Below are 24,865 nucleotides of genomic sequence, written 5' to 3'. Positions count from 1 at the left end.
ACGAGTCATAGACCTCGTTGTTACTTTTAATATATTTTTTAGTTCATCCGATGTTGTCACTATTCGCGATAAAGCATCGGGTCCTACGTTTCCTTTGCCTGGGATAAATTCTATTGTAAAGTCATATTCTTCTAAGTCAAGACGCATTCTTGTTAATTTAGAAGTTGGGTTTTTCATTCCGAACAAATAAACTAGTGGTCTGTGGTCTGTCTGTACTTTAAATTTTCTGCCGAATAAATAAGGTTTAAAGTAGTTGATAGCCCAATGAATGGCTGTTAGCTCTTTCAAAATAACAGGTTTATTTTTTTCTCCTGGTTCAAAAGTTTTTCTGGCATAAGCCACTGGTAAATTTCCATGTTCTGTCTGTTGAGCTAAAACTGCTCCGCATCCTATGTCTGAAGCATCTGTCGTTAGTATAAATTCTTTTGAAAAATCTGGGTATTGTAGTATTGTAGGTGATAGCAAGCAATTTTTTTAAGGTGATAAATGCTTTTTGGCAATTTTCTGTCCATACAAATGTTGAGTTTTTCTTAAGAAGTTGGTTCAAGGGGTATGCTATTATGGAAAAATTTGGTACAAATTTTCTGTAGTAGTTGCAAAAGGCTACGAATCGTCTAACTTCATCAGGATTAGTTGGTATTGGGTAATTCAGGATAGTGCTAAATTTTGAGTCGTCGGGTAACATACCTTGGTCTGTTATCTTATGTCCAAGATACGTCACTTCGGTGTTGAAAAATTTGCATTTTTGAGCGTTGAGTTTTAAATTATAGTATCTCAAGCGTTCAAACACTTGTTGTAAATTTGAAAGGTGATGGTTTATTGAGCATCCAATAACTACAATATCATCAATGTATATGAAAGCTAATTCCGGTGTTAAGCCTGCCATGGCAATTGTCATCATACGTTGAAAGCTGCACAGAAAAAAATATTTTGTAATTTTAAGTTTATTTTCATGCACATATTTGGAGCATGAATATAAATGTAAAATTAAGTTCCACCACAAACACACACGACTTGTCGTGCTTTCTTCAACGAATTTTATTATAATTTTACACGTGGATTGAAAATTACAGTTTCTTTAAACGGAAAACCAATGCGCTTCTTATGTATTTTTACTCGAAAACTGCTGTAAAATGAATGACATGTAATATTACACGAATGAGAGTGTAAAATTGTATGCTGTTTGGTGCTCCAATTGATTTTAACGTAATTTTCAATCAAATTTTCGATTCAATCGTTGTATGTTTACATTCGTATTGATTTACATGTCGTTTAAAATTCATTATTTTTTGGTGTGTGTTTGGGCTTATATTCAGTCCAAATGGCAATCTAGTGAACTGATAATGTCCACTTCTTGTTGAAAATGCTGTGAATTTTCTGGATTCTTCGTCGAGGGGTATTTGGTGAAATCCTGACATAAGATCTAGAGTTGTAAAATATTTGGCTCTACCAAGTTGGTCTAGAATATCGTCAATTCTTGGTAATGGAAATTTGTCTGCTAAAATTTTCTTGTTCAGTTGTCTAAAATCGACAACTAGACGCCATTTTTTGTCATTATTGTTCGATTTTTTGGGCACAAGCAGAATTGGTGAATTATAAGAAGATATCGAGTAGAGATGGGCCATTCGTTCGCGAACGGTTCAAGTGAACTGGTTCTTCGAAGAGAATGAGCGAACGGAAGTTCTTTTTAAAAGAACGGTAGTTCTCAATTCTCTTCAAAGCGAATGAACTGAACCTGACCCAAAGCCGTTTGGCGAATTTCTCGGACCGATTTTTAGGCGAACGAATGAAAATGAACCGACTTGCCGTCCCACAAACCGCTCTCTGTGCTCTCCCAGAATGGAACCGGCGAAGAACGACTCATCACATTCTCTATTTCTCTAGTTATATATCATGAAGACATCGCTACCCTTGATGAACTTGTTAAGCATACAGGGGTATAATAGTTTGGGCAGCATCTGTTTGGTTCCTCTCCAAGAATCGAATGTTTTGAGAGACATTCGCTAGATACAAGTAAAATATCAGCTGAACGGAAGAACGGTTCATGTGAACTAGTTCTTTTTACAGAACTGTTCAGTCGGGAATGGTTCTTCGAAGTGAACTGTTTCGCCCATCTCTAATATCGAGGGCTCTATTATTTTATCTTGAAGCATTTTATTCACTTGCTTATCGATTTCGTCGTATTGCGAGTGAATTGTTTTATAGTTAGGTATGTAGACAGGAATATTATCGTTAAGTGTGATGTTCTGAGAATAGAAATTATTTTGGGTTACCTCTTCTTCGGGTAGGCAAAAGATATCTTGCTATCTGTTAATTAATTCTATAAACTCGTCTCTAGCATATGGCGGAACTTGTTCCAGATTAATGTTCTTGAGAATAGAATTGCATCTATTATCAATTTTATTTTTATTAATATTATTATTATTATTGCTGTTACGTGTATTTAATATAGAATAATCACGTAAAGGTCTTAATGTAGGATTAAATTGTGTGTAAGGTATATATATATATATTGGGTAATTGTTCGTATTTACAAATTTTACAAATGGTCTTGTTGCGGATATTATTGAATTTCCACAGAAAACACCTTGGCAAATTTCTTTGGAGTGTACTGCCATATCCTCAGAAATACTTAAATGTGGTATTCTTCTAATGACTTCACTACGGCTAGGAAGCATGAAGCCTTTATTTGAATTATCTTCTATGGGTATTGATATTTGTATATTTTTTTCATAATCAATGATACATTTATAATTAGCTAAAAAGTCACGGCCCAAAATTCCGTCAGCTTGAATCAGCAAATTAGGGTTTACTAGATGAAAATCGTGGTTTAGTTTATTGTTGAAACATAATGTAGTATTAGCTATTACTAAAGTTTCTATGCTATTTTCGGTTATTCCGGTTAATTTAATTTTATTACTAGTATTTACATGTTGGTCTGGGTGGATATTTTGTGCTTTGAACAATGAAATATCTGCACCTGTATCAATGATGCAACTACAAATTTTATCTCCAGTCATGTGCACTTTAACTTGAATAAAATTTGATGCGTTTAGATTAAATGTCAGTATAGGTAAGCCTATCGGTAACAGTTGTTCACGTGGTCGACTTCTGTGGACACCTGTTACTGGGGTGCTAAAAAATGATTAGTATCGGGGGTAGCTGGTAATATTGCTAGTTGTTGGTTGTTAATTGGTGGTCTTTGCGTATCGTTTGCTGTTGTTTGTGAGAGGTGTGATTCGTTGGTGTAGTACATCTGGGCATTTCTGTTGTACCTGTTTGTGTTAAGGTTAGAGTTTTGATACTGGTTTTGATACTGGATTGTGTATCTGTGCCTATTATCAAAGTTTGGTGGGTTATATCTGTTATTTGAAATTTGGTGGAAATTCCTATTATTATTTGGAATTTGGTGGAAATTCCTATTGTTTGTAAATGAACCTCTTTGGGCAGGAGTGGGATACCTTGATTGGTATCTTCCCTGGGGGTTTTGATGGAATCTTTCGTTCCTTTGAGGTTGGTACCTGTTATTGTAATTATTTGTAGGGTATCTACGTGGGAAGCGATTATTATTTTGGCTTTCCATTCGTCCGGCATGTAATATAATTGGGTTTTCGTTTTTGTTGTCGGTTTGTTCGTTTTCTACCATGAGGTTGATAGCTTCTTCTAGAGAATCGAATTTTCCCATTCTTAGCATCATTTTCGTTTCTCTGTTTGATGCGGTATTGATAAGTGCTTGGATCGCTGTTTTTCTTGCCATTTTCTTGGCTATTTCGTCGGGGATGTTTTCATGTACATATGTTTCAGCGAGTTTTTGTGCTAGTGTATCTATTTGTTTTGTGTAGTTTTTGATATCCTCTGAGGGTTTTAGTTTTAGGTTTTTAATGTCGCTGATCACAAGGTCCGAGTTGCCTTTTTCTGTACAATTTGTTTGGATTTTAGCTATTCGTCGTATTCAATTGGATTATTGGTAAAAAGATTTCTCGCTTTACCCGTCATTCTGGTCATAATTATTTGTATTGCAGCCAATTTGTTTGCGGCTGGTATTATTGTTTTAGCTACTTTGACAGCATCCACGAACGATCTAACTCCTTCTGGGTTACCATCGTACATTGGGATTAGCTGTGCTAAGTGTGACGCTGTTTCGGTGTTTTTTGTTTTGTTTTTGTACTTAATGTACCATAAGATCAATTTAACTAAGATTTTAAATTTTATTTTGTTAGTTATGTTGGAATCACTGTCGTATTCTTTGTCGGTTATACGACTTTTATTTAATAAGTCTAAGCTTTTGTTATAAATTACTTGAAGGGCTGAGAATGTCTCAACTTCTTCATTCCATTCCTTCCCTTTTATTCTGTGTTCAAAGGTTTTTAGTAATTTCTTGTATTCTAAGTATATTTCCTCCAACTGAGTTTTTTTCAGTTCTATACTGTGGAGTGTCCTCGGTCTATATTTACTTTTATATATGTTTTTATATTCACGTTTTATATGGTTCTCGATTTCTTTTAATCTGTCCATAAAACTTACTATGTAGTTTGTTATAATTTGAGAATAATTTGAGTAAAATTTGATAATTAAATAGAATGTATTTTTATTATATCATTTTAATGTGTGTTTTTTTGAGTAGTACATATGATAGTATTATTAAAATTTTATTGTAAAATTTTTTTTTCACATTTTCTCTAGTTTATATAAAATTTTGGGTACGGAGCATCACTTGTACCTTAGATAATTTAATATAATTTAATATAATTATTATACTAACTATACTACATTTTTCTCTTCTTTTTATTTATATAGATATAGTTTTCTTGATCCTTATTTTTTTTCGTTACGTTTCGTCGTCTTCACGTACTCCAGGAACTCGTCCACTAAGTCCCAAGTTTCCTGTGGGATGACGTCCATATTTCGGTAGTTGAAGATCCTCTTCTTGTTATTGCTCTTGTTCGCGTTAAAAAAAAATTTTCTTCTTTGATTTTTGGCCTTGTGGACCACTGTTTCCTACTTCATTGTAAAAGTTTTTTCTTTATTTTTGTCCTTATGGACTACTATTCCCTACTTTTCTTTATTACTTTCTTTTTAAACTATTGCGACGCTTCTGGCGGCACTCGTCGCTACCTTTTCGGTATAGTGCTTATGCACTTTTGCTATTGTTTTTGCTATTACGTAGCTTACTGCTACCACTGCTAAGACGCATAGTGCAATACTTTGAGTACTTTGGTGTTGTTCAGTGTTAGAGGTGTTGGTGGCGACGATTTCGTCTGCCGAAAACCAACCCATTATCTATACAAATTTTTCGCACTTTGCACCTTTTTTATTGTCAAGAATGTTCATCACTTGGTATTTTGTTGTTTTTTTGCGAAAAACGACAACGGAGAATAGATGTCCTATTCCTAAACCACTGGTATGTGCATTACTAGTCTTCACATCACTGATTGTCTGGTGGATTTTTCATATTCTGCTTTTATTTCATTTTTCACGCGTACTTCTTTCACATCACTCAAAAAAAATTACACCTTTATTCTTTGATCACAGGTTTTTTTTCTCGCGGTCGCTATGTTTTAAGTATGAATGTGATTTGGTTATATTAAACACTTTTAGTTTCGGTTTAAAACTCTTCATCAACTGTCTCTTTATTTCCTCAACTTAATCTACTTATACTAACTAATACATGTAAACCTTAAAGTTAATTTTCCTATCAGATAGTTAGTTTCGTTCTAATAGGCGGGCTTCGAAAGCTCGCCATGAATGTTACTTCTATGGCTGTCTCGCCAGTGTGCGTATATGTTTATGGAGAAAGGAGGGGCTTAGTCGAATAGTCAGTTCTCTTGCATCATATTCTCTCTACTCTCTTGTTCGCTTCGCATCGGTATTTTGAGCTGACCTTCATGGCTTAGCCGGTGCTGCCTGTCTTAATGTTTTTGTTTGTTGAAATTTGCTGTGGTATGACTTTACTGTTCGGAAGGCATGATTTATTACGGTCAAGTTTTCGTTCTTGGTTTTGGGTTTAAGTTTGTGTTGTATTTTTTATTCGTGCTAGAAACATGCATATGTTTTGAGATTTAGACGTGAGTTTGGTTCTGTGGCTTGTATGTAGATCGGTTTTCCGGTTTGAATGTAGGTCTGTTTACGAGGTGCTAAAGATGCAGGTCTGTTTTAGAAATGTGTTTGGTTGATTATTACTAGTTGTGAAAAACATAGTTATTTGGTACTGTACATGTTGTCTTTTGTACGAAGTGGGTTTTTGTGTCAATGGGGCTAAGTGTTATGCTTGGAATTCTTGGTCTGAGTGTTTGATTTATTTAAGCGCTGTCAGTAATTTTCGTGTGCTATGGTTTTCGTCATGTTCGATGTAAGATTTTCGAGTCGTGGGAAACTATCGGTTTGAGATGCGATGTGGCGTCGTAGGTTGGGTGAATTGATATTATGTTTGGGGTATGGTTGATATTGGTGTAGTACAGGTATAGTACAGGTATAGTACAGGTATAGTACAGGTATAGTACAGGTATAGTACAGGTATAGTACAACTCCATGATTGGGATCAATATAATTGTGGGAGTATCTATTGCATTCTTAGTACACTTTGCACCTATACACAATAGCTCGCCAGCCACGAACGTAATGAGCTACGTGTCGACGGTGAAACACTTGGAACAAAAAACTATAATTTTGAATTAGCTATCTCAGTATTAGTTCAATATTGTCTTCCTGCTATCATATTTTGACAGGCGGGGGTGAGTAACCCACAACCGAATCAGCCCCAGCTTATTTTGGTATACCTGTATAACTGGTGATATAGTATTGGTATAAAGATGATGGGGTTAAGAGGGAGGGGGTGTTGGCGTCAAATGCAGTAGTAAATATAATCGTCTAAACTTGTAAGTTTGAACCATAAAAAAATGTTTTTACACTCTGTGCGGTAAATAATTATTGAACACATTGTTTATGGTGAGATAGTCTAGATTATTGATTGAGTCAGAAAAGTAGCAAACAAAATAGAAGGTGGAAAAGACCGCAACCGCAAGACTCGCCATTTTTTATAATTGTGTTTTACATTTAGTTCCGAAACATCGCGACTTCTTCACCGTTCTAATCGTGAAATTATCAATAGGTCTGCTTTGGCATCAAAAATACAAATTGGATGTTTTAATTTTCCCTTTACTCCTTCTCTGCTTACATATTTTCAGCTTCTGTGGACTCAGGAATCGTCGTAGGTGGCCAATGTGATCAAATCGACTGTGGTTTGTCATTAGTGATCTAGACTGGAAAATCCAAGTAATTTTGCAGCCATTTTAAGAAGTTTTGCGTTATTTTAATAGCATAATGGTACCAGTTTATATGGAAATTGCTTTGTGGTTGCACTCTTTAACTCGGAACCGGAATTCCGATCGACATAAAGTTCAATAGCAGCCGATGGGAAGGTTGTACCTTCCATGAGACTAAGATTGAGCAAATCGGTCCAGCCATCTTTAAGAAAAACGAGTAACATTTTAGAATCATGCACACATACATACACATGGGCAGAAGGAGTTCAGGACAAGAGTTCAGGGCGTCACGACCCCCAACCCCGGGATTTATTGCGAGTTGGGGAGTGTTGTTAGGACATAATGGGGTAAGCAATGTTGGGCTCTGCAGAACCTCTGTGAAAAGCCACATAAATCCGAAAGCAGCTCCGTCGAAGCGGCGCCTCTTCCGCTAAAGATTTTATCATTAATAATCCAACTTGAGTGCTAATCTAAATTGACCGACAAACGACAGCCATTCTTTTACCCTAGGATGGATACACTTTCCCGAAACGGCATGTGAGCTAATGCTACTAGCTACCCCCCAGTCCCGTTGAAACTTTGGCAGGTCTCCAAGTACGCTAGAAACCCGGTGGAAGTAGGCTGAGTTGAACGTTCCTGACTAGCGCCGATCCGGCTTTGAACGCGGTACCCCATGAAAGACCGCATCAACCTTTACATGCGACTTCACTGTTCGCAAAATCAACTATGAAATCATATGAGGCGACTACTTAATACGGGCGTAGATAGCGACTTGAAGTTGTGACCCAAAGAGCATGGAAGAAGACAAAACAACAAAAATTAAAAATTCTAACTAAGCAAGTGTGGTGAACCCGTTCACCAAAAATGAACTAGCGAGGCCGCCGACCCAGCAAAACGACCAAGGGCAACAGCATATGCAACTGCAACAGCAGTGAGAGCAGCCCAGGGAGGTCATACCAAGCACGAGCAGTGACAAAGCAGTAGGTCGCCAAAGAAGGCCAAGGTTTCAGGTGTGTTACCCAAAAACCAGCCTAAAGTGACGAAACTGAGGCAAAAATCATAGAAGCCTACAAATGCGCGAAAAGCAGGGGCGACGTGACGGACAGATCAGGGATCAAGTGATTAGCATCAAATCTGCTGTAGCAGTAACGAACCAATGCCGTTGCTGGAGAGTACTGAAAACGCTGAAAAGAGAACGATGTCCACGGAGATAGTGAAGTAAAACCTATGAGACGCCGAAGGTTGACCGGTATTCCCATTCTGTGAAAAGAGCAAGGTTGGCGAAAGATAGTGAAACAGCCGACAAATTGAGAGTAGATGGCAAATCGTAGAAACCGTAGAAGAGAGGAGGAAAAACAAGAATTGGATAAAAAGAAGAAAGAAGACCATCGGCCGCACCAGGAGAGGTGTATAAGAGATGCTCTAGTCGTCAAAGCAAACGACGGCGTGACGGGTCCCAAGCTGAAGGAGCTGGAGGACAATGTAGTAAGAACCAGGCGCACTCAGAAAGGCGAGATACTGTTTGAGCTGAAGAAGAATCAATTAATCAAGAGCTCGACCTATCTGGAACTTGTGGCAGAAGCGGTGGAAGGAAAAGCAAATGTGAGAGCTTTAGTTCAAGAAGCGGTGGTCGAATGCAGAAATCTGGACGAGATCACAACGGAAGACGAAGTGAGAAGCGCGCTACTAGAGCAATGTAACGTGCTCTGCTTCTTATGTCCAGAGCACAAAAAGGCGAAGGCAAGCCAATGATGATTGGGATAGCCCAACTTAACCTCAAACATTGCGAAATAGCACACCAACTGTTGTGTCAGTCATCAACAGAAACGAACCCGATCAGAAATCAACATCAAAATTATATCAAAATAAGATATTATATCATGGAAAAATATATATCTCTGTTTGCTATAAAATATAGCTGGATAGTTGTTAAAATATCAAGTTTTTATACCAAGAAAATGCATCGGTTATATCTTATTATATCTCAGTCTATTTTTATATAAAGTCTTTTTGTTGAGTCTTGGTTTGATATAATAATTATATCACACAGACGGATATTTAAGATAGTGTATATCTAATTGAGGACAGTAATTATATCTGAAAATATCAGAATTGTATCACATAAATCCAAATAATTTTTTTCTGTTTTTAATTATAAATCAAATAATTTCTTGTTAAAGATAATTCTCATTAGTACAATTTGCATTTAATTTCACTGTGTTACTAATTTGATTATTATTATTACCGTCGCAGCTACTTGTTAGAAGTTGTTCTAACTTAGAACTCGCAGTTAGTTCAGCGTACTTTTATAATTTGTTAATTTTTTTTGGGGCGTTCTTGTTTTGCGCTTTACATCCTTAGTATATTCAAAATGCTTATTCCTATTCTTTCGCATGTTCCAGTCTTTTATACTCTTCTGTAATAGCTTGCCTGCAATTTACATACATTTAGCTTCCATTCCTCTTCAGGGTTTACAGAGTTGTGCTCTTTTGGCTTGTCCTATGCCGAAACCGGTCTAATCAAATCTCTAAAGCTACTTGCTGCTTCGTGGGCCTACAGCGGATCATTTTCTCTGTTGTGTTCTGTAATCAGCGAGTAACTTTACAAATGTACATTCTCTTATGTATTTACATTCTAACCTATGACAAGACAAGACTACCAGTAATGCGATTTGGAGCCAGTACTTGGGAGGATTCATTTCTAATGGCATCATAATAGCTTCGTAAAACTGTCTTGGAAAGATATTATTTTGTTGTTCTTACTATGTTGAAAAGACAATATGGTTGATATAAATATGATATATGATATCATTATTGACAAATCAAAACATGATATAATTTAAATTTTTTTTATAATTTGTTCCAAGCGACATATATCAAAATTTTATGATCATATGATATAAATATCAAATCGAGCAATGATTTTGATATATTTTTGATATGGTTTTCTGATCGGGAAGGGCGACGTTGCAATTATTTCAGAGGTGTATCGTGTTCCTCCCGATAACGGTAACTGGGTGGTGGATAGTGCAGAGATGGCTGCAATTCAAGTAATGGGTGGTTTCCTTGTCCAAGAGATGATGGATAACACACACGAAGGCTTTGTGATCGTCAGGATCATCGATGTATTCGTCTGTAGCTGCTATGCTCCTCCGAGATGGACACTAGAACAGTACAATCAGATACTGGACGCACTATCCGACTCGTTAGTCGGACGAACGCCAGTTGTTAGTATACTTTAACGCTTGGGCCATGGAGTGGGGTAGCAGGTTTATCAACGCAAGAGGTTTCAGCATGTTGGAAGCCCTGGCGGTCGAGAATCCAACGAGTGTATTGGTAGAACGAAATGTTCAGCATCCTTAGTGCTGCCGTTGATGTAAACAGTGGATAATCTGGTGACAATCGAGTCTCCAACGACGAGCTCCTTATAGTGACAAAAGGGCTGAATGCGAAGAAAGCTCCCGTTACGAAAACGGTATCCCCAACGTGGCACTGAGTTTCCGGACAAGTTCAGGATAGTCCTACAGAAATGCCTGGACGATGGCTACTTCACGGATAGATGGAAGATTCAGAAGCTAGTGTTGCTGCAAAACCAGGGATTCAGCATCTTATCAGCCTACATGTCTACACAAGGAGATTCAGCATCGTATCAGCCAACATGCCTGCTGGATGTCTTGGTAAGCTTCTGGAAAGGGTCATCCTCAACAGGCTGACGACCTACGCTGAAAGGCAGTTCGGATTACGGAAAGGGATATCGACGGTGGACGCCATCGATATAGTCATCGTGAGCGCGGAGAAAGCACCGAAGCACGCGAGAAGGGGAAAACGCTATTGTTCCGTGTTAACGATCGACGTGAAGAACGCGTTGAGAAGTGTCAGCTGGGTGGCTATCGCCGTAGCGCTGCACAGCATGCGAGTTTCGAACTATCCGTGCAAGTTTCTGAAAAGTTACTTTCAGAACCGAGTATTGCTCTAAGAAAAACGAACATGGGCCAGAGGTCGATTAGGACCACGGTGATATTCCTCAGGGCACTTGGCCCACGCTCTGGAATATAATGTACAACGGAATGTTAACACTGGAACTACCCAGGTGGCTTGACAATAACCGTCGAGACCCTGGAGGAGGTGGAGATGTTGACGGTAGAGACAATAGGCGTCCTGGAAATCTGGATGGTTGATGTCAAGTTGCAGGTGACTCATTGCCATACATAGCAATTATGTGAGCGGCACTCACCTTCAGGAACGACTGTTTGGGCCAAAACGTCAACTCACAATGCAATCAAACTAAAACAGTATTTTATCGAGTTATGTAAGCTACAACATTACATTTACTGATGGCAAATCGATCGACTATTTTTTCTTGAAACCTCGGAAAAAGAATGAGAAAACTCGAATTTCCATAAAACACTGTGGGAATAGTCCCTTTTGGACGCCAGCTAGTACTGGGGTAACCTACATGGTTAACTTTGACTGCTAATAGCAAAAAACCTAAAAAATTAAATTTTCAAATTTCTCAAATGACAGTCCGCATAAATTACTTAGAACTATTAAAAGATACAAAAATGTCAATTTTGGAATAATAATTGTAATTGTAAATAAGAAAAATAATTGTAAATAAGTAATTGGGTATCTCCTCCTCTATACTGAAGTATGGCGTTTCCAGCTTGGGCTGCTGCGCTGAGGTTAAGGTTCAAGTTACCTTTTTTGAGCATGTGTTAGTTTCGAACGCTGGGTAATATGGGTAGGAAAAATTGTGTTCAGCTTTGCCACCGGATTATCCATTTAAACCTTTTCAAAACTCTTAAAGAAGAATATCAGCCGATTTATCAGATCACAACGATTCAAATCATACAAAATAGCTGCTGGAAAAACTATCAGTTTCGCTAAATGGTGCTTTTGAAAAAGTGGCTGTGATTTTTTGTCACACTACCACACCGTGCTGGGGTACGCAACACAACAACGCAATGAAAAAACGACAGCCACTTTTTCAAAAGGACCATTCCGCTAAGCCGATGGTTTTTCCAGCAGGTATTTTGTATGAATTGAATCGTGATTATCTAATAAATCGACTGATATTCTTCTTTTAGAGTTTTGAAAAGGTTTAAATGGATAATCTGGTGGAAAAGCTGAGCACCAGGCGCACTCAGAAAGGCGAGATACTGTTTGAGCTGAAGAAGAATCAATTAATCAAGAGCTCGACCTATCTGGAACTTGTGGCAGAAGCGGTGGAAGGAAAAGCAAATGTGAGAGCTTTAGTTCAAGAAGCGGTGGTCGAATGCAGAAATCTGGACGAGATCACAACGGAAGACGAAGTGAGAAGCGCGCTACTAGAGCAATGTAACGTGCTCTGCTTCTTATGTCCAGAGCACAAAAAGGCGAAGGCAAGCCAATGATGATTGGGATAGCCCAACTTAACCTCAAACATTGCGAAATAGCACACCAACTGTTGTGTCAGTCATCAACAGAAACGAACCCGATCAGAAATCAACATCAAAATTGTATCAAATAAGATATTATATCATGGAAAAATGTATATCTCTGTTTGCTATAAAATATAGCTGGATAGTTGTTAAAATATCAAGTTTTTATACCAAGAAAATGCATCGGTTATATCTTATTATATCTCAGTCTATTTTTATATAAAGTCTTTTTGTTGAGTCTTGGTTTGATATAATAATTATATCACACAGACGGATATTTAAGATAGTGTATATCTAATTGAGGACAGTAATTATATCTGAAAATATCAGAATTGTATCATTTTCTCACGCACACTACCAAGCCTTGAGGTAACTTGAGCCTTAAAGAGGAAACAAAGCTAACGTGCACGTATCTTCTAATGGCTATTCGTGTCACAGGCGCGTACAGAACGGTATCGTCGATACCAGTGGAGGAATATACGAAATTTAAGGAAACTTAGACTGGACTCGTTGGCAAAATGGCTACAAGAGCAGAACAACGCGGAAATAGCTGTATCGGTTTGGATATGATTCATCACCACTTTTTTATTCAGTTCGTTTATTTGATAAGGCACGTTTGCGTTAGCTTAAAGGTGCCATTTTTTCCTTGTTTTACATTTTGAATTCCTTAAAACTAGGGGGTTACACATTTAAATAATGTTTTGTTTTTATATAATGAAACCAAAGAATTTGCACAGCTAACCTATACATATACAAGAGGAGATAATATAATATTCATAAGATTAGGGGGTCATTTTTGTGTTTTTGTATAGTAATGCACTTTAGGATTTTTAGCAGGGAGATTATTGGAGCAATTAATTATTAACATTTTATATATTAAAACTAGAAATAACTAGAGGGAGCGGTTCAATTTTATTAAGATTAGGGGGGATTAATTAGGGTTATTTTTAAGTATTGGGCTGTCGGGCATTTCTTAACGAGATTATGTATTGATCAACTAAAACTAGAGGACAGGAGGGCACTTAAGTTTTGCGAAGATATTCAAGAGGGAGAAGGGGGATGAAGTGTGAAGTCCTACATCTGTGTATCAGAGACAGAGGAGAGGGGGTGGACAGGGAGGGGGGGGGGGGGGTAAGATATCAAACTTTCAGTTTCCGGCATCGGGAATCAACGGTAAGGATTACAGATTCGGACGGATGCATCATGTATTGGGACACCGGGCGGTCTTTCTCGAGCCGGCAGGGGTCCTCCAGACTATTCATCACCACTTTGTCCGGAGTGTGTGAATAGGCAGATGGCACCCGAATACGTGGATTTCGAAGTCCATAGATTCAAAAACTTATCCTTCGTGATAGTCCATATTATTATCGAAGAGGTGTCTCACGACGAACATACTTGGAACGCTGTCATCAGTAGTGACACCTATACTCTTCAGGCTGCACTGCAAGTGGCGTAGGGGTCATCAAAGTAGCACTGCCGGCTAGAAAACCGCCATGAAACAACAATTCGTGTTCGGGAGAAATTCCGTCTTCGGGAAACTCTCCATCGGAGTAGATTAGACCGGTTGTGGGTCGTCGAGGCGCCGATGTACCGGATGCAACGCTCCACCTGGAACCGCCGGACTGATCTCGACACTCTATCGGGTAGCTCGTGAGCGGGCTAGATCCACCACTGGATCTGTATCGAGTAGATCGAAGCGAAGCTGGAAGCTCACTTACCCATTGGTACCCAGGAAAATTCCGTCGCCGGAGAACTGGCAGTCGGAGTAGAGTAGTTTCATTGCTGAGAAATATTCGAAACTGGAGTATTACTCACAGAAACCGAAGCTAAACGGTTTGCGATATTTTCCGCAGGAGAATATCCGAGTGGAGTTCGCGGCGAAATGGCTCAAGTACGCAGAGGTTCTAAGAGGTGTAATGTATGGCACGCAACGCAAGACGCAGCTACATGGTTCAAAGGTCGAGGAATTGCATGGATTAAACAAGACTCGGAGTTAACTGCGGAAATGTAATGTAGCTCCGTTGGGTAAAAGCAGACGAAGAATCGCTTACTATTACTAAAATATAAGATTTGTTTATTGAATAAAAATATACAATTTGGGCGCACTCACAAAAAACTGTACAATATAATTTGTACATAAACATCGGACAATATTCTTGAAAAATTAATTTGAAACATAAATGATTCGACAGACCATTCAAAATAAATAAGTAATCTAAGAAAAAAGTCGCACTGCTAATCAAAGAGTTACCTTTTCTTAGTATTACAATTTTCTTAATAATACGCAATGTTCTGCAAAAATGCAATCCGATGTAAACTTTCTAAAATAAATAAAAGAAATTAAAATTTGTTGTAAAGAGACACCATCAAAAAATTAATTGTAAGCTGGCTCTGGTATCAAATACATATAAATCACCTGTATAAATATTTACATGGTGTCTTTGGAAAAGCTATGACCATTGAACTGTGATATGACCTGGCAGATTTTTTTTATTGTTGAATAATAAAAGGATTTCTCGAAATAGTGTCAAAATGTTTAGATGCGTAATCCAATTTTATTAAACTTTGCTGAAGATGTCATCTAAAGCCAAAAAATACTTTTCATGGCTTGGCAACCTTGTACAGCGTGGTGCTCAACGTGTGTTTTGTGATCCACTGGGGCGTAGGTTGGAGTGATTCAAACAGAAGGTTTTTGATTGATGCAGAAGTATAGTAGACCCTAGGTCAAACTGAGAGCACCTTGACATGTTCAAAAAATCAGGGAATTCGCTAGGTATAAATTATTTTAAACGAACTTTTCAAATACACTTTTAACTGAGTAACTGGCTGACTACACACTTTGTTCTCAATAAGACTGAGAAAATAACTAGGTAGCCTAAGAAATATCATATGTTTTGACCGAAGCGCCTACGCATTTGAAGAGAGGTTTAAGGTGGCTGGTCAAGACTAAGCTCCTCGAAAACTGCAATACTTTCACTTTAAATCGTAACGCCCGGTTTATTAGGTAAAGATGACGGTTTTTTATTAATTCATAACAATGCATTGCACAATGGTTCCTAAGCCGTTTCATGCTTATCATCATCATCTTCGTGGTCGAACAATCCGAGTGATTTGATCATGACCGACTGAATTTCAAATCTCTAGGTTCTCGATGTTGGGCCGTCAGCCTCAAGTCTATTTACGTACCCGCAGATTGGCGGCCTCCTCTATGTTACCTACTGGACATAACTTTAGCTTGTCCCTTTTCTGGCATTCGTACTACATATTCAGCCAACTTCTGCCGATGTCAAAATATTTATACACTTCGTATGAATATCAATGAGGAAATGTCTATAATATTCTTAATACACTTTACACCTACATACAATGCCTCGTCAGCCAAGTACTTGATTAGTTACGTGTCGACGCTGAAACGCTTGAAACAAATAAATATAATATTTATGTAGCTAAATCGCCATTTGTTCAATGTTGTCTTCCTGCTAACTTAGTTTGGTATGCAGGGTGGGTAGGTGAGTGGGGTGAATAACCTACAACCGAACCGCAGTTTGTTTCATATGCCTGGTAGGTGAAGACGCTGATAATAAGAAAGGGTGGGTCTAACGAAGCTTGGCCTGAAGAAGATGAGATGGGGTTGCGGTTTGAGAGGGTATGATGGGGGAGATTTAGTGTGTTTAATGGGAGGAGGTGATATGTGGTTACCCCTCGCCGCACGCTCATAGCTGCGCCAAAAAGCTTATTTTAGACAAAAAATTAGGATAAGGTTGACAATTTTCAGTGTGTTGGCATAACCTTTTTGTATAAAAAAGGCAAATATAACATAAAAACAAAAAAAGAAGGCAAAAATAATCAAAATCAAATAAGTCCAACAAACCGGCCGTCGAAAGTGGCCAAAGCGAATTTGGTTAGTCATCAGCGAGTGCTAAATTCAGGTAATTTGGAACCCATTTCAATAAGTTTTGCATCACTGTGATATCACGGCGATCCAGTTTCTACACCATGTACACACGTACATGTGCAAGCATACATATATACATAAATACATACACAGACATTTTCCGACCTTGACGAAGGGAGTCGAATGGAATATGAGACATCACCCTTCGGGCCAAATCTTTAACTATTTTTAGAGTTATGACAAAACTTAAACACAAACAGGATTCAAAGAGTAAAATAATACTTAGTTAGAACATGTTTGTTTAAATGAAATTGATTTAGAATTTCGTAAAGCATTTTGCAGATTCACTTCGAATAACAAAAAAAATCTGATCTGATATCTGATGTATGAACTCCTAAACCTTGAATTCACAAATATCGATACAATAACCAAGAAATACAAAGAAAGTTTCCCGAAGGTAATACATATCTAAAACTAAACAATTTGGCGAAAGTTTCATTGTCTTCATAAATTTAGTGTGGAACTGATGTGTATTGTCAGTATTTTGTTACATTCTTCATATATCACCATTATGTTCAATCATATGTATAATATGTATTACATTTATTTTCAATATATTAATTGCATTTTTATTCGTTCCATATTTTTCATTCATATTCACAGATTACAAACAGTTTAAAAAAACTGTGAACCTGTCAGGCATGCCTGAAGCACCAACTAACTTGTGCTGTGTTGGTCTAGAACATGTTATAAGAATATCTATGCACAAAATGTTTATAGAAACTTCAATCTACATTTTGGAGACATGTTATCGAAAACCATCTATCTGCTGTTATAAAATAAACAATGATCCGCGTCGTCGGGTAACTGAAGACTGCATATGATAAAATTAAATCATTATTCCTTATCAATTCAGTTGCAGTACTTATTTTAGTTAACAGATTATTTGTAGTAAAGCAGAAGTAGCATTTCTAATAAAACACTGTTTAAATGCATTTTAGTTAGGAGGCGTTTTATATTACTACAAAATTTACATCATACATTTCTAATTTATAATAATAACCTTCCGGCGCCAGTCATGCTAGTACCCCGAGTGCACCACGTTGAGAAACTCTAGCGAAATCATCTTTGAGCAATGGCGGCTGCTCGTTTAGTGTACCACTAATGCGACTTCCGCGAGGATAAAATAAAACTGCATAAATTTGTAGTATTTTCTGGAAAAAATCAATTTATTCAAAATACATATGTATAACATGATCAATGTCAACTGGTCTGATTAGCGGGAAATAACTTCGAATAATTTAAAAATCAACAGGAGCACGTGGGATTTCATTTTGTTTACACACCAACCAAGTATGGGTAAAATGACGGCAACAGTGTAAAATTTTTAATGCGCAGCGGTGCAAGTATGATTTTTCTAAATATGATTTGATGTACGGCAAAATGTACATATCTACGAAACGGTGCTTCGATTCTATGTGATGTAAGCGGTGGAAATGTTCCATATAAAATTCTCAATAAATGTATGTAAATAAAAAGTAGTACTTGCATAGGAAATATAAGAGAAATCAAAGCTTTGCCGGTACACCATTCAAACAAAACACCAAATTTCGCAACTTAAAAAATACTAAAATGTAGTTTAGACGATGCTCGAGTATGTTTTGTATGTTTTGTATGTTTTCCTTTTTTCGAAATTTTTTACCGACGATTTTTAAAAAATCGGCAAAGCCCCGCGCGCAATTCCATTAAGTTTCCCCTTAATGGGTGCAACGATCAATCAGGTTTTCACATTTAAATATCTCGGGGTCTGGTTCGACTCTAAAGGTACCTGGGCATGTCACATTAGGTATCTGAAACAGAAATGCCAACAAAGGATCAATTTTCTCCGAACAATAACTGGAACATGGTGGGGTGCCCACCCAGGAGACTTGATTAGGTTATACCAAACAACGATATTGTCGGTGATGGAGTACGGGTGTTTCTGTTTCCGCTCCGCTGCAAACATACACTTCATCAAACTGGAGAGAATCCAGTATCGTTGCTTGCGCATTGCCTTGGGTTGCATGCAATCGACCCATACGATGAGTCTCGAAGTGCTGGCGGGCGTTCTTCCGCTAAAAAATCGATTTTGGGAACTCTCATATCGATTGCTCATCTGATGCGACATTTTGAATTTGTTGGTGATTGAAAACTTCGAGAGGCTCGTCGAGCTTGATTCTCAAACCCGATTTATGTCCTTGTACTTCGACTACATGGCACAGAGCATTAATCTTTCTTCATGTACTCCCAACCGTGTTCGTTTCCTAGATACTTCTGATTCTACTGTATTCTGCGACACATCGCAGAGTTAGCTGCAATTCAGTACACCCTTGGGATCATCGACACTGTCCACAGATCACTACTTCATCATTTCGGACAGCCTCAGCTCTATCGAGGCTTCGTGCGGTGAAGCCCAAAAAGAAATTCCCATATTTCCTGAGGAAGATACGTTGAGTCCTTGTGTACGTTATCTTAAAAATCTTATCAGATTACCTTTGTTTGGGTCCCCTCTCATTGCTCTATCCCGGGCAATGAAAAGGCCGACTCATTAGCAAAGGATTAGTATTAAATGGTGACATATACGAAAGACCAATCTGCATCAACGAATTTTTTAGTATTTGTCGTCAGAGGACACTCAAAAGTTGGCAAACCTCGTGGAGGGGCTTGCGGAGAGTAGTCTGTGCGCTTGTGACGAGGGCTATCACGACATCGAGCACGTTGTCTGGGTATGCGCCGGGTATTTGGACGCCAGGTCTCAGTTATAGGATTCCCTTCGGGCCCGAGGTAGACCACCCAACGTCCCTGTCCGAGATATGCGGGCAAATCGTGATTTCATCTATATGTCCCTTATTTATACTTTCATAAAAACAATAAATATCCCAATTTAGCCCCTCTCTTTTTATTTCTCGTTTTTAGAAGTTTTCTCCTTCCTTGTGGAACCGATCAGCTCCAGACTGCCGCTATGTAACCGCCGTCGCCCTTACCACTACGGAAACTGAAGCGAGAGCGACTCGAGGTCCGATGACTTTTGAAGGATTCCCCGCGGGTCCGAAGAATACCATCCGCCAATCCGACCTACTATACTGAGGCGCTAATTCGTTTCGCTGATCTCCCGTTTGCCCGAAAGTTGCAAGTTTTGCTCTTCTCTCCCGGTCACCATCTACGCCTTCTCTCCCCTGTCCTTGATACAACTTCTTCTACACCGATTTTGGAAATAAGCCCCCCTCTGAATATCTTGACCAAGCATAAGTCTCCGGTAAAAAAGTTTAAATTTGTATTCCGTATTCCTAGTTTTAAGATAGTTGTAATTTTACCTCTTTGTTAAAACTATTGTCCCCCATCTTGTAAATAGAATTGTATCCCTAGTTTTAAAACACCTGTGAAATTTTTCATTAATATTTGTTCCCCCTTTTTTGTACCAAAATATATTGTTAGTTTTAAGATAACTGTAAATATTTCCTAAAAACTATTACTATTGAATTCCTTGTTTTAAAATTTTTCATAAAAAAAATCTTTTGCCCCCTCTCTTGTATATAGAATCTTATGTCCAATCTTAAGATACCTGTAAAATTTTTCTCTTTTAAAAAATATTTCAACATTGTAACCTCCTAGTTTTAAAATATCCAAAATGTAAAAACAAAAGAATTTGGCACCGCCAAGCTAACGCATTTGTGCCTATCAAATAAACGAAATGAATAAAAAAAACAGAATATATTTATAAGTTGTAAGTGAGGCCAGATATGATGAAAAAGTCACTAATCGGCATTTGAATGACCCTAGTAGTTCTCATCTATCACCAAATTATCAGCCCTGTAATCGTGCAACCAATGCCAGTCTAACTGGATTCACAGCGCATTATGTACGCTTCTTCTGCGAGAGGTAATAAACGAGCACTGACGCGCGGCACTGTACACGACATCTCTGAGGCGAGAGCGCTCCTAAAGTTAGTCACCAGTTAGTTAAAAAAATTAAAAAGCCGTATAAATGAATGCAACAGGAGAAATATCAATGGGGTTACAAAAAAATTTAAGAATATAGATTTTATCATAACATGATAGTCTTAAGAAAACTTTGTAACATGTTATGTATAATAAAAGAAACTCTGCACAAGAAATATGAGTAAAAATTAGAATAAATTAGGAATCATTCAAAAGGTGTATTAAAATATATTCATTCTCGATGCTGTTTGCACCACTAAGCGGCCTAAATTCTATATTTACAACGAGATACGAAAGCCTTTGAAACAATGTATACACGGTGTTCCTAAAACCGTTATTAACAAAAAATTACCATAAATTTGTCATACGGCATTCGAAAGATATAGTATCCAAACATCTTCTCAGTGAATTTCAAAATGATCCATCGAGGGATTCGAGAGAAATTGCAATTTGAAGTTTTATGACACGTTTCATAAGGCTACCAGCAAACACCCACGGGTTTGGTCCTATCTCTACAATCAAATTTTTTTTGTCTACTTATTTAGTACATGGCATTCGAAAGATATAGTAATCAAGTATATCCCCTGGAAGTTTGAAAATATTTAATTGACGGAATCAAAAATTAAAACGGTTTGGATGTGGTATGCGGTCATAGATGGGTTTTCTACCAGACTTCAAGCGTGAATCCATGTTTGTCCATTTAGATCGTTTATACGTGTCGCGGTTTTTAAAGGAAAACCTTACCATTTAATTACATAAATATAATGTACAAAAGGTGTTATTTATATGGTGCACTGAAAAAATATGAAAATTGTCTACCAAACGTTAGATATAATGTGAAAACTAAAAAAATGAATAAAAGTTGGAAAAAAATGAATAAAAGTTTACTTCAAAAGGCCATATCTCAATGCTTTGTTGACCGATTCTAATTATTTTTTCATTATTGAACAGGTAAACGTTTCATTGTTAATTTACATTACGAAGAATATAAAACAGAGTCATCTATATCAATAAATAGGCGATATAGTTGATCTCAACTTTATGTATTATCATTATTTAGTAAATATTTTTGTTTTAAAAATAGCTGCCTATCCATTTTTATATACTAGTTGATTGCAATTGCTGTATAAACATCTGAATGTCAAATTCTCATGATAAGTTCAATTCGACAATAAAACTGACAATAGTTTGAGATATGAGCAGATGAACTTGTACTAATAACATCCCCTTTGACCAGTTTTAACATATGTCAACCCAACCAGCGATTGTACAAAATTTCTCACAAAAACCGTATCATAACATAAATTGATCTGAATAACAGCATAAAGCAAATACCTTCATATTTTTTAAATTTATGGTTTTATTTTTCCATCATTTGTAGTTTGCGTTCGTTGCATTCAACTAATGTATAGGTCATCGTTTTGAATACAAAGATATTCACTAAATAGTGATAATACATATAATTGAGGATAATTATGTTGTCTATTGTTTGAAGTAGGCAACTCTATTTTATATTCTTCTTAATGAAAATTAACGATGAAACGTCTACTTGTTCAATTATGAAAAAAATAATAAGAATCGGTCAACAAACCTTTGAAATATGGCCTTTTGAAGTAAACATTCCGACTTTTATCCATTTTTTTAATTTACACATTATATTTAACTTTTGGTAGACAACCCTATTTTCATATTTTTTCAGTGTACCATATAAATAACACCTTTTGTACATTATATTTATGTAATTAAATGGTCAGGTTTTCCTTTAAAAACCGCGGCACGTATAAACGATCTAAATAGTCAATGGACAAACATGGATTCACGCTTGAAGTCTGGTAGAAAACCCATCTATGACCGCATACCACATCCAAACCGTTATAAATTTCGATTCCGTCAATGAAATATTTTCAAACTTGCAGGAGATATACTTGATTACTATATCTTTCGAATGCCATGTACTAAATAAGTAAACAAAAAAAAATTTGTTTGTAGAGATAGGACCAAACCCGTGGGTGTTTGCTGGTAGCCTTATGAAACGTGTCATAAAACTTCAAATTGCAATTTCTCTCGAATCCCTCGATGGATCATTTTGAAATTCACTGAGAAGATGCTTGGATACTGTATCTTTCGAATGCCGTATGACAAATTTATGGTCATTTTTTTGTTAATAACGGTTTTAGGAACACCGTGGTATAGCTTTGCAGAATATCAGATAGCATCACCATTGTAGGGATAGGAGTATTACCTTGAATTAATTTTGATCGCTAACGCCACCATGTGGTAGAATTCTGCATTTTTCAAATGATAAAAGAAAATATTTTTTGCTACTGTACAACTTTGTAGACCATCCAAATGATCCATCTCTTACCGTTGTAAAGATAGGAGTATTTCCTATAAATTGCTAGGCTCACTACCGCCACCTTGCGGAGAAATCCAGAAACTTTCCAGTGAAACCAAAAATTCCTTTTATTCCTCTACAACTTTATGGAACATCATAACTTTCTATCTCTCATCGTTTCAGAGATACATGAGCTTTTCCTAACTTTGTCCCACCCTTACGCGAGGTTCACATACATGAGATAAGCGAATGTTAAGCAGCAGTATCCAACTTTAAACGTTAATAACTCTTTAACGGTTGGTTGGATTGTCTTGCAGTCTTCGACAAGCTTGTTCAGCATATCTTCTTCCTAGGTCAGTGATCGGAAGTTTACAGCGACCTCTAGCGGCGATTTTGTGAACGAGTGTTTCCCCATACATTTTGGCCAAAAATCCCATACAAACTTTAAGCTCTTTGGGGGAGGGGTTAGGGTGGACAGTGTCATTTTTCCATGATTTGGAACGACGCTAGGGGTGTAGGTCGCGATTTTTTTTCATATAAATCATTGTCGCCCTAATGTACATCCAACGATCCATTTCAAGAATGCCTGTTCCTACACGTACATTCTGGGGCCGTCTTCATATACAATAAATCCCTCGCGAATACATCCACATATCAATTGGATATGTGCAAAATATTCGCGCTTCCAGAATGAAAAATAATATTTTTGATTCTGGCACGTATTTACAATAAGGTAAAACATATAATTGAAGAACAACACAAAACGATCTCACCAGCGTGTTGCTCTAAATTCGTTAATTGATGGCATTTCTGCAAAGAATTCTCTTCCATCCACAATCCACAATCAGTAAAAGCGTTGCATTAACTAGTCAAGTTCAGATGGCGCTGTGGATGCTAAGTGGGAGTATTCATGGTGGCTTGATTCGCGCACGTATATAGCAAAAGAATTAGGATGTGAAGATAAAATCACTACGTCAATTTAATAATATTCTCGCAATATTTCTGCCTAGTAACACATAGCACAACAGGAGAAACGACCTACTAAGCGATTAACTTCGTTTTCCTGTTAAATATACTATATGTCAATGAAAAATTTTGAAAGCTATCGGACGAGCACAAAATTACTTCTAAGCGTTTCGACTATACCAAATTAAAAAAAAACATGTGCGACAATTGTTTTAACTTCACAACTAATTTACGACAAATGTAAACATGTGATTAAAGTGTTTGATAATTAAAAAAATGCAGATTTTTAGGGTGGTAGTGCTAACTTTACTGTAAAGTTAGCACTACTATACCATATTTAAAATAAAACGTTTTTAATCCACCTAACAGTTGATGAAACATTTCTTATAACTCTTATCACTCTTCGGATATTATATCGTTTGAGAACATTTAGAACTTGATGCTTCGCGATGTTTTTGAATACATATACTACATGGGATAGTGGCAGGACTCAGGGCATCGCTCAAATCAGCATAGGACAACATCAGTGCTACAAATCTCAAATCAAAACAATGGGAAAGCGAAAAAATGGCCCATAGAATAGACATACAAACGAATTATTGTTAATGCTCTGTTAATAAAATATCTAAATTGTAGTGGGAAAACTGAATTTTCCTGAAGGGGTTATTTATTGTACTGAGCCAAAAAAATCGATTTTTTTTTTGAATCGTTTGAAGTTTATACTTTACTCAAATTTCCAACGCGACTGAGAACTAAGAAATCAACGCTTTTTCTTGAAAAGGGCGATACTAGCAGTGATACCATTCAAAGAAAATCAACAGTGAATATTTCCAGACTTGGTTTTATTTCCTATTATTGTGTTTTTTACATCCTAGATTGCATGATTCAGTGATCGAAACCCAAAACTTCATACAGTATTTGAAATTATTAAATTAAAATTTGTTTTTGCTATTGAAATTGACAAAATGATAGTATCGCCCCTTTGGCGATTTTTTACTTTTTCGGTCCCAC

The 24,865-nt window shown here is 37.1% G+C and overlaps 1 protein-coding gene across 2 annotated transcripts in view; it reads left to right on the top strand.

The window, feature by feature from the left end:
• Nucleotides 1–24,865, top strand: part of LOC131683249 (ras-related protein Rab-35-like) — a 360,655-nt gene that overhangs the window by 164,975 nt on the left and 170,815 nt on the right. The gene's annotated exons all lie outside the window — the stretch shown is intronic.

This window comes from Topomyia yanbarensis, chromosome 2, assembly GCF_030247195.1.
Source record: "Topomyia yanbarensis strain Yona2022 chromosome 2, ASM3024719v1, whole genome shotgun sequence".
In the NCBI taxonomy this organism is placed as follows: Eukaryota; Metazoa; Arthropoda; class Insecta; order Diptera; family Culicidae; genus Topomyia; species Topomyia yanbarensis.
The sequence above is the reverse complement of the archived record's forward strand: the minus strand, read 5'-3'. Positions and strand labels throughout refer to the sequence as shown.